The 12500-nt window shown below is 28.9% G+C and overlaps 1 non-coding gene across 1 annotated transcript; it reads right to left on the bottom strand.

The window, feature by feature from the left end:
- Window positions 1–10612: 10612 nt before the first annotated feature.
- Window positions 10613–10775, bottom strand: LOC145249116 (U1 spliceosomal RNA). The gene has a single exon (XR_013863494.1). It is a non-coding gene; the product is annotated as a U1 spliceosomal RNA (small nuclear RNA).
- Window positions 10776–12500: the final 1725 nt, after the last annotated feature.

Here is a 12500-nt window from a genome sequence, read left to right as displayed (position 1 = left end):
GGCCTTACAAATCGATGCCCGATTTTGGGCAGTCTTGCTCTACAGCCGGTGAAGTCGAAAGTAAGTTCGACAACTCTAGAAGTGTCATATAATTATTTTACACCGACAAATCATCATATTACGAAAAAAATATTTAAATATTTTTTAAAATATTTTATTTATTTCAAGTTTTACGCTTTCTTTTATTACGCACGGCAAAGTTTCACAGTTTTAATATTGTTAAATTATTATTTATTAAAAGTGTAGAGCACTTTGTTCAATTTTCACAGTTGTTTTATTTTCGGAAGTCTTGCAGTTAAGTCCGGCAAATTCGAAAGTAAGTTCGACAACTTTAGAAGTATCACATCTATATTTACACCGTCAAATCCGATATTATGAATTATTAAAGTTGTAAAACATAAAATAAATATATTTGTGCTTCTACACTTTATTGCCGAAATTGGAGACGCCATTTTTTTCACGCATTTCCTATACAAATCTAGGGGAGACATCATTATATGGCCGAATGATTGCTCCCGGAAAAAAGAAACAATACATTTACCAAAATTAACATTTATTACTTCCGGAAACGTTAAATTAAACTAAAATTATCATTTATTACTCCCAGAAACTTGGTAAACTGATATTACTGGGGAAAATGAATATTGACAATTCAAAAGAAAATGTTTAAAATTATTTATTTGTTCGAAAAAAAAACAAAAAAAAACAAACAAACAAAAAAACTATTTTATAAAAGTCCAATGTTGCTTTAAAGGTAATTAGAGCGAAAGAGAACATATATCCGTAATTGTTTAATTGGAAATGTTTCGATTTAATTAATGGGGACTGAAAAGTTTTTCATGGAACATTTTTTTGTTTTTATTTAAAACGGAAAATTGAAATGACATATTCATAATAGTTTAAACTGGGCGAGCGCCATTTGAAAACCAAAATATTTATTAGTTTTTTTTTGTTTATTTTTTCGTATGTATGTGTTTTTCCAAACAGATAAATTATTTCGGCAATAAAGTGTAGAAGCACCAAAATATTTCATTAATATTTAATAAAAAAATATTTTTAAAATTATTAAATATATTTTTTTGTTATTTTCTTTGATTACGCACAGCAAAGTTTCACGTTTTTTTTTTAAATTAATATTTTTTTAAATTTAATTTTGAGGATAAAACTCTCAAATCAAGATATTACAAATTCTTAAAGTTTTATCACTATATTACGAATTATTAATGTTTTCACATATTTAAAAAAATATTTCGATATTTTAAAATATTTAAAAAAAATATTTTATTTCAAGTTTTACGCTTTACATTTTTTTAAATATATTTTACTTCTGTTAAGACAATATAACATTCATAAAAAAATGTTTAATTTTTCTGTGAACTAAATAGTTATTAATATATAAAAATGCATATTTTGTTCGTTTACTTTATTTAATCAAGTGCTTACTTCCAATTTGTTCGATATAATTTTCTTAACAAAAAAGATTTGACGGTGTAAATACTGATGTCACCGTTCTAGAGTTGTCTTACTTACTTTCTGGTATAAAAATTATCATTTATGTTTCTGGTATAAACATGTCATTTATATTTCTGGTATTATAAAAATGTATCATTTATATTTCTGGTATTATAAAAAAATGTATCATTTATATTTCTGGTATTATAAAAATGTATCATTTATATTTCTGGTATAATAAAAAATTATCATTTATATTTCTGGTATTATAAAAAATTATCATTTATATTTCTGGTATTATAAAAATTTATCATTTATATTTCTGGTATTATAAAAATTTATCATTTATATTTCTGGTATAATAAAAAAATCATCATTTATATTTCTGGTATTATATAAAATTATCATTTATATTTCTGGTATTATAAAAATGTATCATTTATATTTCTGGTATTATAAAAATGTATCATTATTATTTCTGGTATTATAAAAATGTATCATTTATATTTCTGGTATAATAAAAATTATTATTTATATTTCTGGTATAATACAAAATTATCATTTATATTTCTGGTATTATAAAAATGTATCATTTATATTTCTGGTATTATAAAAATGTATCATTTATATTTCTGGTATAATAAAAAAAATTATCATTTATATTTCTGGTATTATAAAAATGTATCATTTATATTTCTGGTATTATAAAAATGTATCATTTATATTTCTGGTATTATAAAAATTTATCATTTATATTTCTGGTATTATAAAAAATTATCATTTATATTTCTGGTATTATAAAAATGTATCATTTATATTTCTGGTATTATAAAAATGTATCATTTATATTTCTGGTATTATAAAAATGTATCATTTATATTTCTGGTATAATAAAAAATTATCATTTATATTTCTGGTATTATAAACATTATCATTTATATTTCTGGTATTATAAAAATGTATCATTTATATTTCTGGTATAATAAAAAATTATCATTTATATTTCTGGTATTATAAAAAATTATCATTTATATTTCTGGTATTATAAAAATGTATTATTGATATTTCTGGTATTATAAAAATGTATCATTTATATTTCTGGTATTATAAAAATTTATCATTTATATTTCTGGTATAATAAAAAAATTATCATTTATATTTCTGGTATTATAAAAATTATCATTTATATTTCTGGTATTATAAAAAAATTATCATTTATATTTCTGGTATTATAAAAATTTATCATTTATATTTCTGGTATAATAAAAAAATTATCATTTATATTTCTGGTATTATAAAAATTATCATTTATATTTCTGGTATTATAAAAATTATCATTTATATTTCTGGTATTATAAAAATCTATCATTTATATTTCTGGTATTATAAAAATGTATCATTTATATTTCTGGTATAATAAAAAATTATCATTTACATTTCTGGTATTATAAACATTATCATTTATATTTCTGGTATTATAAAAAATTATCATTTATATTTGTGGTATTATAAAAATTTATCATTTATATTTCTGGTATTATAAAAATTTATCATTTATATTTCTGGTATAATAAAAAAATTATCATTTATATTTCTGGTATTATAAAAAATTATCATTTATATTTCTGGTATTATAAAAATGTATCATTTATATTTCTGGTATTATAAAAATGTATCATTTATATTTCTGGTATTATAAAAATGTATCATTTATATTTCTGGTATAATAAAAAAAATTATCATTTATATTTCTGGTATTATAAAAATGTATCATTTATATTTCTGGTATTATAAAAATGTATCATTTATATTTCTGGTATTATAAAAATTTATCATTTATATTTCTGGTATTATAAAAAATTATCATTTATATTTCTGGTATTATAAAAATGTATCATTTATATTTCTGGTATTATAAAAATGTATCATTTATATTTCTGGTATTATAAAAATGTATCATTTATATTTCTGGTATAATAAAAAATTATCATTTATATTTCTGGTATTATAAACATTATCATTTATATTTCTGGTATTATAAAAATGTATCATTTATATTTCTGGTATAATAAAAAATTATCATTTATATTTCTGGTATTATAAATAATTATCATTTATATTTCTGGTATTATAAAAATGTATTATTGATATTTCTGGTATTATAAAAATGTATCATTTATATTTCTGGTATTATAAAAATTTATCATTTATATTTCTGGTATTATAAAAATGTATCATTTATATTTCTGGTATTATAAAAATTTATCATTTATATTTCTGGTATTATAAAAATTTATCATTTATATTTCTGGTATAATAAAAAAATTATCATTTATATTTCTGGTATTATAAAAATTATCATTTATATTTCTGGTATTATAAAAAAATTATCATTTATATTTCTGGTATTATAAAAATTTATCATTTATATTTCTGGTATAATAAAAAAATTATCACTTATATTTCTGGTATAATAAAAGATTTATCATTTATATTTCTGGTATTATAAAAATTATCATTTTATATTTGTGGTATTATAAAAAATTATCATTTATATTTATGGTATTATAAAAATTTATCATTTATATTTCTGGTATAATAAAAAAATTATCATTTATATTTCTGGTATAATAAAAAATTATCATTTATATTTCTGGTGTAATAAAAAATGATCATTTATATTTCTGGTATTACAAAAATTTATCATTTATATTTCTGGTATAATAAAAAATTTATCATTTATATTTCTGGTATAATAAAAAATTTTCATTTATATTTCTGGTATTATAAAAAATTTATCATTTATATTTCTGGTATAATAAAAATCTATCATTTATATTTCTGGTATTATAAAAAATGTATCATTTATATTTCTGGTATTATAAAAATGTATCATTTATATTTCTGGTATTATAAAAATTTATCATTTATATTTCTGGTATAATAAAAAATTATCATTTATATTTCTGGTATTATAAAAAATTATCATTTATATTTCTGGTATTATAAAAATTTATCATTTATATTTCTGGTATTATAAAAATTTATCATTTATATTTCTGGTATGATAAAAAAATTATCATTTATATTTCTGGTATTATAAAAAATGTATCATTTATATTTCTGGTATTATAAAAATGTATCATTTATATTTCTGGTATTATAAAAATGTATCATTATTATTTCTGGTATTATAAAAATGTATCATTTATATTTCTGGTATTATAAAAATGTATCATTTATATTTCTGGTATAATAAAAAATTATCATTTATATTTCTGGTATTATAACAAATTATCATTTATATTTCTGGTATTATAAAAATGTATCATTTATATTTCCGGTATTATAAAAATTTATCATTTTTATTTCTAGTATAATAAAAAAATTATCATTTATATTTCTGGTATTATAAAAATTATCATTTATATTTCTGGTATTATAAAAATCTATCATTTATATTTCTGGTATTATAAAAATGTATCATTTATATTTCTGGTATAATAAAAAATTATCATTTATATTTCTGGTATTATAAAAATTATCATTTATATTTCTGGTATTATAAAAATGTATCATTTATATTTCTGGTATTATAAAAAATTATCATTTATATTTCTGGTATTATAAAAAATTATCATTTATATTTCTGGTATTATAAAAATTTATCATTTATATATCTGGTATAATAAAAAAATTATCATTTATATTTCTGGTATAATAAAAAATTTATCATTTATATTTCTGGTATAATAAAAAATTATCATTTATATTTCTGGTGTAATAAAAAATGATCATTTATATTTCTGGTATTACAAAAATTTATCATTTATATTTCTGGTATAATAAAAGATTTATCATTTATATTTCTGGTATAATAAAAAATTATCATTTATATTTCTGGTATAATAAAAAATTTATCATTTATATTTCTGGTATTATAAAAATGTATCATTTATATTTCTGGTATAATAAAAAATTCATCATTTATATTTCTGGTATTATAAAAATTTATCATTTATATTTCTGGTATTATAAAAATGTATCATTTATATTTCTGGTATTATAAAAATTTATCATTTATATTTCTGGTATAATAAAAAAAATTATCATTTATATTTCTGGTATTATAAAAATTTATCATTTATATTTCTTGTATAATAAAAAATTATCATTTATATTTCTGGTATTATAAAAATTTATCATTTATATTTCTGGTATAATAAAAAATTTATCATTTATATTTCTGGTATAATAAAAATTTATCATTTATATTTCTGGTATTATAAAAATTTATCATTTATATTTCTGGTATTATAAAAATGTATCATTTATATTTCTGGTATAATAAAAAAAATTATCATTTATATTTCTGGTATAATAAAAAATTTATCATTTATATTTCTTGTATAATAAAAAATTATCATTTATATTTCTGGTATTATAAAAATTTATCATTTATATTTCTGGTATTATAAAAAATTTATCATTTATATTTCTGGTATTATAAAAAATTATCATTTATATTTCTGGTATAATAAAAAATTATCATTTATATTTCTGGTATTATAAAAATTATCATTTATATTTCTGGTATAATAAAAAATTTATCATTTATATTTCTGGTATTATAAAAATGTATCATTTATATTTCTGGTATTATAAAAATTTATCACTTATATTTCTGGTATTATAAACATTTATCACTTATATTTCTGTTATAAAAATATTTTTTGTTTCAGAATTTGATTACAGTAAAAAAAACTTTACTGGAATTGTCGAATTACAACATTTAACTATCTGTTTAATAGATGGGTAAAAAAATCCCTATTTTTTAAAATATATATATTTTTTGTACTTTAACCTTACAATTGAATAAAAAAAACATATCATAAAACTTTAATTGAACTTGGAAATACGATTTAAAAAATAGCGCGGACCGGTAAGTGCACTAGATCCATTTGTTTATCTTAATTTTTTTTTAAGCTTTCCTGGCGAAGCCTACCTAAAATAAATTTGTTTAATTTTTAATTTCTTATGTTATTGTTATTGGAAAAAAAGATGGTAAATATAAAGAATTACTCCACCCTCGAAAATTCCTTTAAAATTATCACTCGTATAGGTTTTTGGGGTCGCTGAAAACGAAAATAACACTGCGCCGATTCCATGTAAACTCATATCACAGTGCATGTATATCGGTTTTTTAGGGTAAAAATAGTGGAGCAGGGACGTTTAAGACACTTCACTTTTTATCTTTTTGAAAGTTTCTTGATGGTATGGTTGCACTGGAAAGCAGAGTCCTTGCGTAATAGGTCACGCAACAGTGCTGTCTTGGAACTGAAGTCCTTCACAAAACGAGACAGGTATGTCATCATACCCAAGAATTGTTGTAGTTCCGTCTTGTTATGTGGTTCAGCCATTTTCTGTAGGTATCGTATCTTCGCCGGGTCTGGTTTTATGAGGGGCGTGCAATAAGTAATGCCGCTGATCCACTTCCATAGCAGTAGAGTAATGAAACATGACACAGTTATTAGTCTTTCTCTACCACCACGAGTTATGCATTTCTCTCATCGTTTGATGCAGCTCTGGAGACCGTTTTTGTAGAACACCCCAGGTTGGTCCTCCAACCACGACGTGACTTCAAAAATCAAGGTTGCATCATCTGGGGAAACGCTTTCCTTTCAAAAACAACTTAATGGCTGGGAAGAGTGAAAGTCAGAGGGTGCAAGGTCAGGAGAGTAGGGAGGATGAGGGAGGATTTCATAACCACACGCCCAGGCCTTTGATCTGGCGACATGCGAGTTGTGGACCGGGGTGTTGTCCTACAGGAGAAGGGTACCTTTGCTGATCTTGTCCCGCCTCTTGATTTTGATAGCTTGCCTTAATTTCCCCAAAAGTGAAGCATAATAGGCTCCTGTAATTGTGGTACCCTTTACCAGGAAATCTGTCATCTCTACTCCGTCCTGGTTCCAGAAGACTATGAGCATGACTTTGTCAGCGGAGGGCTGCACCCTTGCCTTCTTTGGAGGTGGTGAGTCCAAGTGCTTGCACAGCATTTACTGGGCTTTGGTCTCTGGATCATAGTGATGGACCCAGGTTTCATCCTGTGTAATCGCTCTTTTGAAAAACTTTGACTCATCTTCTTGGCACATCTCCAAATGCATCCTCGAGCACTCGAAACATTCTCGCTTCTGGAATGGTGTGAGCAACCTGGGAATCCATCTGGCAGACACCTTATGCATATGCAAATGGTCATGAATGATAGTTTCCACAGACCCTAAACTAATCTTGACATCTTGGGCTATTTGGCGAATATTAATGCGCCGATATTCCAAAATGGCAGCCTCAACTTGATGGACAGATGCCTCATCAATGGCAGAAGGGGGCGACCAGGTCTGGGAGCTGTTTCCACAGACTTCCGGCCATGTTTGAATTCACGGTGCCAGCGTTACCATACGTTTCTTTCATTTCATCAAAAGTCTCCTGTGATGTGCGTCCTTTCAAATACAAAAACCGGATTACTGCTCGACATTCAACAGGCTCCACTTCACACATGACTCAGTTCAAACACCTGTAAAACAGAAACCACAATTAGTTCAGAGCTGTAATTTGCCACATAACCCGTAGGGATATACATCATTGCACATGCAAATTTTCACCTAGATCCGACAAATGGAAGTGGGGCAGGGGAATTACTTATTGCACGCCCCTCATAGTCCGGTGTGTGTGTGTACAGGTTTCCAAAAAAGGATATTTCACGGCATTTGATCTTGCACTTCTCCGAGTTCAAGATAAGGCCTTCTTCAGTAGCGGCCTCCATGAAACGTCTTAGGTTTTCGTCATGTGCCTGCTCTGTCGTTCGATATCTGGTGATATCGTCAGCTATACCACAAGCACTAGTGCATTTATCGAGTATTCTGTCCATCTCGAGTTGGTAGATGTCCTGACTGACACACAAACCGAATGGCAGTCGTTCAAAACAATACCTTCCAAATGGTGTTTGGAAAGTTGTTAGTGGCTGACTTTCAGGGTCGAGCTTTATAGACCAGTACCCAGACTTAGCGTCCAACTTTGAGAAGAATTTTGCTCCTGAAAATCGGTGGTTGAGCTCCTCGACAGTTGGAATTTGGTGGTATGGCCGTATGAGAGCTTTGTTTAGCGCTCGTAAGTGAGAGAGCTTACCCAGTTTTTGGATTTGTTGATGCGGCGAAAGACTCAACAAGATGGAATCGCGTCGAGTCCCGATTTGATTTTTCCACGCATGGATATAGGTGTCCTTCTCGGTGGGTTTATGTGGCATGGTACATTAGGGTTGACAACAAGCTTGTGAGTGTTCTGAAATTCACGAATACCGTCAAATCTCTCAGGGTATAGATGCATTAGGTCAGCTACACTATTGATGGGTTGGTGCTGGGCTGAGATGGCACAGTTCATTGTCACTACCCTAAGAGCCACTGATGTTGGCATGCCCAATATGGCTGCTCCTGGTACATCAACCACATAGAATTGGGCATCCAGCCATGGGGAGTTTTTATACTTGCACCTAAAAGTTGTGGTGCCATAACAGTTTATCCTGGTGTTGTTGTAGGCTGTTAACATACATTGTGTTGAGGTGAGTGATCCGGGCATTGGGTTTCCAGTTTCATCTATACTGCTAGGGTACATGTTGTGGAATATGCGGATAGGCAATGTATTTGCTTGTGCCTCTGAATCTACTTTCAGATTGAAGGTACGAGTGCCTGGGTGGTCCCTTAGCTTGATCCTTAGATCAACAAATGCCTCATTTCGAGGATCTTTCATGTTTGTTGACTTTCCGCTGTTAGTTGTGATGGAGCTAAAGGTGAGGTTCTCTATTACCGTGCCTATATCATTCATGGCTTAGTCATCGTGTTTGGTGACACTGTTTATTTTCTTGCCAAACTCTCTTTGTTGGTTATGACTGTTATGCCAGGGCATTTCTTGTTGTCTCTCGGTGTTGTGCTTCCCTGAGAAACAAACTGTAGCCCAGTGACCTGTTTTGCCACATGTGTAGCATATATCATTTTTGGTAGGGCAGTGTTCTTTGCCAAAACGGTAACTGCGTCCACAATTTTTGCAGGTTTGTCCGCGTTTTTGGTCAATCCCTTGTCACTGATGTGTAACACGGCTTACTGCAGCTATATGTGGTGATTCCTATAACTGGTGGAGCTGGTTGACATACACTGCTGAAGCCTCGTGTGAACGGGCTAATCTAACAGGTTCCTCGATTCTGTAACCCTTCGGTGTGTTTAACAGTTCCTTTTGCAGTTCGGGTATTGGTGTGCTGGCAATTAGTAACTCGACGAGGCGTTCGTTTAATTCGTCGGCACTGAAACCACATTTCCTTGCCAATAGTCGACATCTGCTGGTGAAGATGTCTGTTGTTTCATTTGGTCTCTGCTGGTATGTTCCAAGTTCCAGTCTACAAACGCGGTGATTTGTTGCCGGTTCTAGCTGCTCCCAAAATGCAGCAAATATATGATTTGTGGATCCTCTTGCGCTCATCATCCGACATCGACCAACTATTATACCGGCGTAAACCGTCTTTGCCGGTCGCGAGAAGTATTAGGGGGGCTTTATCCTCGTGTTTCGTCGCTTTGACGGTGAAGTAAAGTTCGATTCGTTGTCAAAATAGTTGGAATGATTCGGCAAAACATGTTGAGCCCCAATCAAAACCAGGGACTTGTAATGAAAGTGTGGCCATTACGATAAGAAAGTTTGAAGAAAAAAGGAACAGACAATTTGTGTGGCGTGGGAGGTTAAAAAAATATTCATTCAGCGTGTGAGAGATTAAACAAATCGTTTTTTTTTTTTTTTTTTTTATTCGCTGTTTTACCTTTCTTTAAATTGTCTGTGACGTCATAAGATTGTGTGTTGTATGATAATACCGCTTTCCACCATGTCATGCTGTGTTGTGCATGGATGTGTAAGAATAAGATTGGAACACGCTATCATTACAATTTACATGCAAATTAGATACAACCAGGACGTTAGAATTTAAGTGGATAATAAACTGGTCGAAAGAAATGGCCTGTTTTTTGGTATTACAGAGATTAAGGGTGATTAAGCGGAGGGAGTATAGACCTACGAGTGAGAGGTACTTGGAAGAAATAGGAAAGGATTTCTGATTTTGATTGTATTGTCGGGGTAAGCGCGTACACAGACCCCACACTTAGAAATAGCATGTCCGAGTCGTCCACATTGGGGATGATCGCAAAGGTCAACCCAACCGTAGTGCAATGGATGGGCCTCGGTCTGGGGGAACGACCTTAATGATCACCGTTACCCCTATGTAAGGTAAGGCTATTTATTTGCTCCCCCACCGAGAAAATTAGGCACAAGGCAGATTTTTAATGTGAGGAGTGAAGGAGAAATGAGGACCAACTCCCCAGGGAGTAGGAGAGCTGGATAGTGACAATTGGTATGAAGGGTTGCACCTATGTTGACCAAGGTCTTTGTATTCATTTGCTTCCCCACGTAGCAAATTAGGCACAAGGCCGTTTTTTAATGTGGAAATGGAGGGAAGGGGGAGGGAAGGGGGGCACCAGCTCCCGAGAGGTGGGAAATGGGAGCTGGATTAGAAACTGTTGGTATGAAGGGTTGCCCATTCAGTGACCAAGTTTAGATATGTGGGGTTGGCCCCACATATGGTCTTTTCTGATCTTTGCTTGACATCCGCTGCCCAGGCCACAAAGGACTGGAGGCAGGTAGGTATTTATTTGCTCGCCCACCGAGCAAATTAGGGACAAGGCCGATTTTTAAAGTGAGGAGTGAAGGGAAATGAGGACCAACTCCCCGGAGAGTAGGGGAGCTGGGTAGTGACAATTGGTATGAAGGGTTGCCCCTACATTGACTAAGGTCTTGCTGGTCTTTGCTTGACACTTGTTGCCCAGGCCCCGAAGGACCGGATGCAGGTAAGTATAATTTTTTTATGTGATGCACCTTACTGTTTTTATATCACACTTCTATACTTACCACCACCAAACACTAATAAAAAAAAAATAAAATACCTCCATATAATTCTAACAGATATCAGTATATCAAAACTTTCATTCACTAATCCATAACAAATAATTTACTATCATTAAAACATACCAACTTTTTCACAAAACACCTCAATTCTTAACGGAACTTACATTTTACTGTAATATTCAATGTCAAGGTCGTTTACATGTGAACAACATAAATTCATAATCTTTTCAATGAGAACAAATACAAACGAATGAAAACTTTTAGAATTCAAATCAAAGCACTAAACTAAAAAGATATTTATGTAATTAAATCAAACAGTTTTGTATTTCATTAATTGGCACTTGCACAGTTTAATCAAGACATAAAAAATAAAAATATTGAAAAAAAAACGAGTTATATTGTGCAGACGCGTTATGGAATGAAGTTCTCCGAAAAAAAGTAACTTAATTTTATCAAGTACTTTTTTTTACAGAGGAAATCAAATTTTATTGTAATCGATCTATCATCGCCATTTGGCTATTTAGGGACACGAGGAGGGGTGGCTTATACAAAGGACATAATGAAAAAAAGATTAAAAAAGGAAAAAAGAAATTCTGTAAAATAAGGGAAAAATATTTATCTAGGTATTTTTTTCTGCTCATGTTTCAAAACAAAATAATCTCGTCAAAATTTGAAAAACTTTAAACGGTGATTGGAGTTATCTTCTCCTGGCGTTCCCTTCTCCTAATCGAAAAAAAAAAAAGATAGCCGTTACCCGATCGATCTCATTAAAATTTGATTTTCCTTGGTAAAAAAAAAAAAATAAATAAATAAATAAAAATAACTGCTGGATCAAATCAAGTGATTTCTTTTTTCATGAAAATTTTAATCCATAACGAATCCATAGTACATACAATATATATTTTTTTCAATATTTTTTTATTTTTTGATTTCTTGATTAAACTGTACAAGCACCCATTAATCATATCAAAGCACGGATGAAACAAAAATAAATTAAAAATTACGATCTGAAGAGTTATTTTCCCGTATAGGAGCAGTAATTTAAAAAATGCCAAGAG

The sequence above is a fragment of the Euprymna scolopes genome, chromosome 27, assembly GCF_053919585.1.
Source record: "Euprymna scolopes isolate OS-2025 chromosome 27, ASM5391958v1, whole genome shotgun sequence".
Lineage (NCBI taxonomy): Eukaryota > Metazoa > Mollusca > Cephalopoda > Sepiida > Sepiolidae > Euprymna > Euprymna scolopes.
The sequence above is the reverse complement of the archived record's forward strand: the minus strand, read 5'-3'. Positions and strand labels throughout refer to the sequence as shown.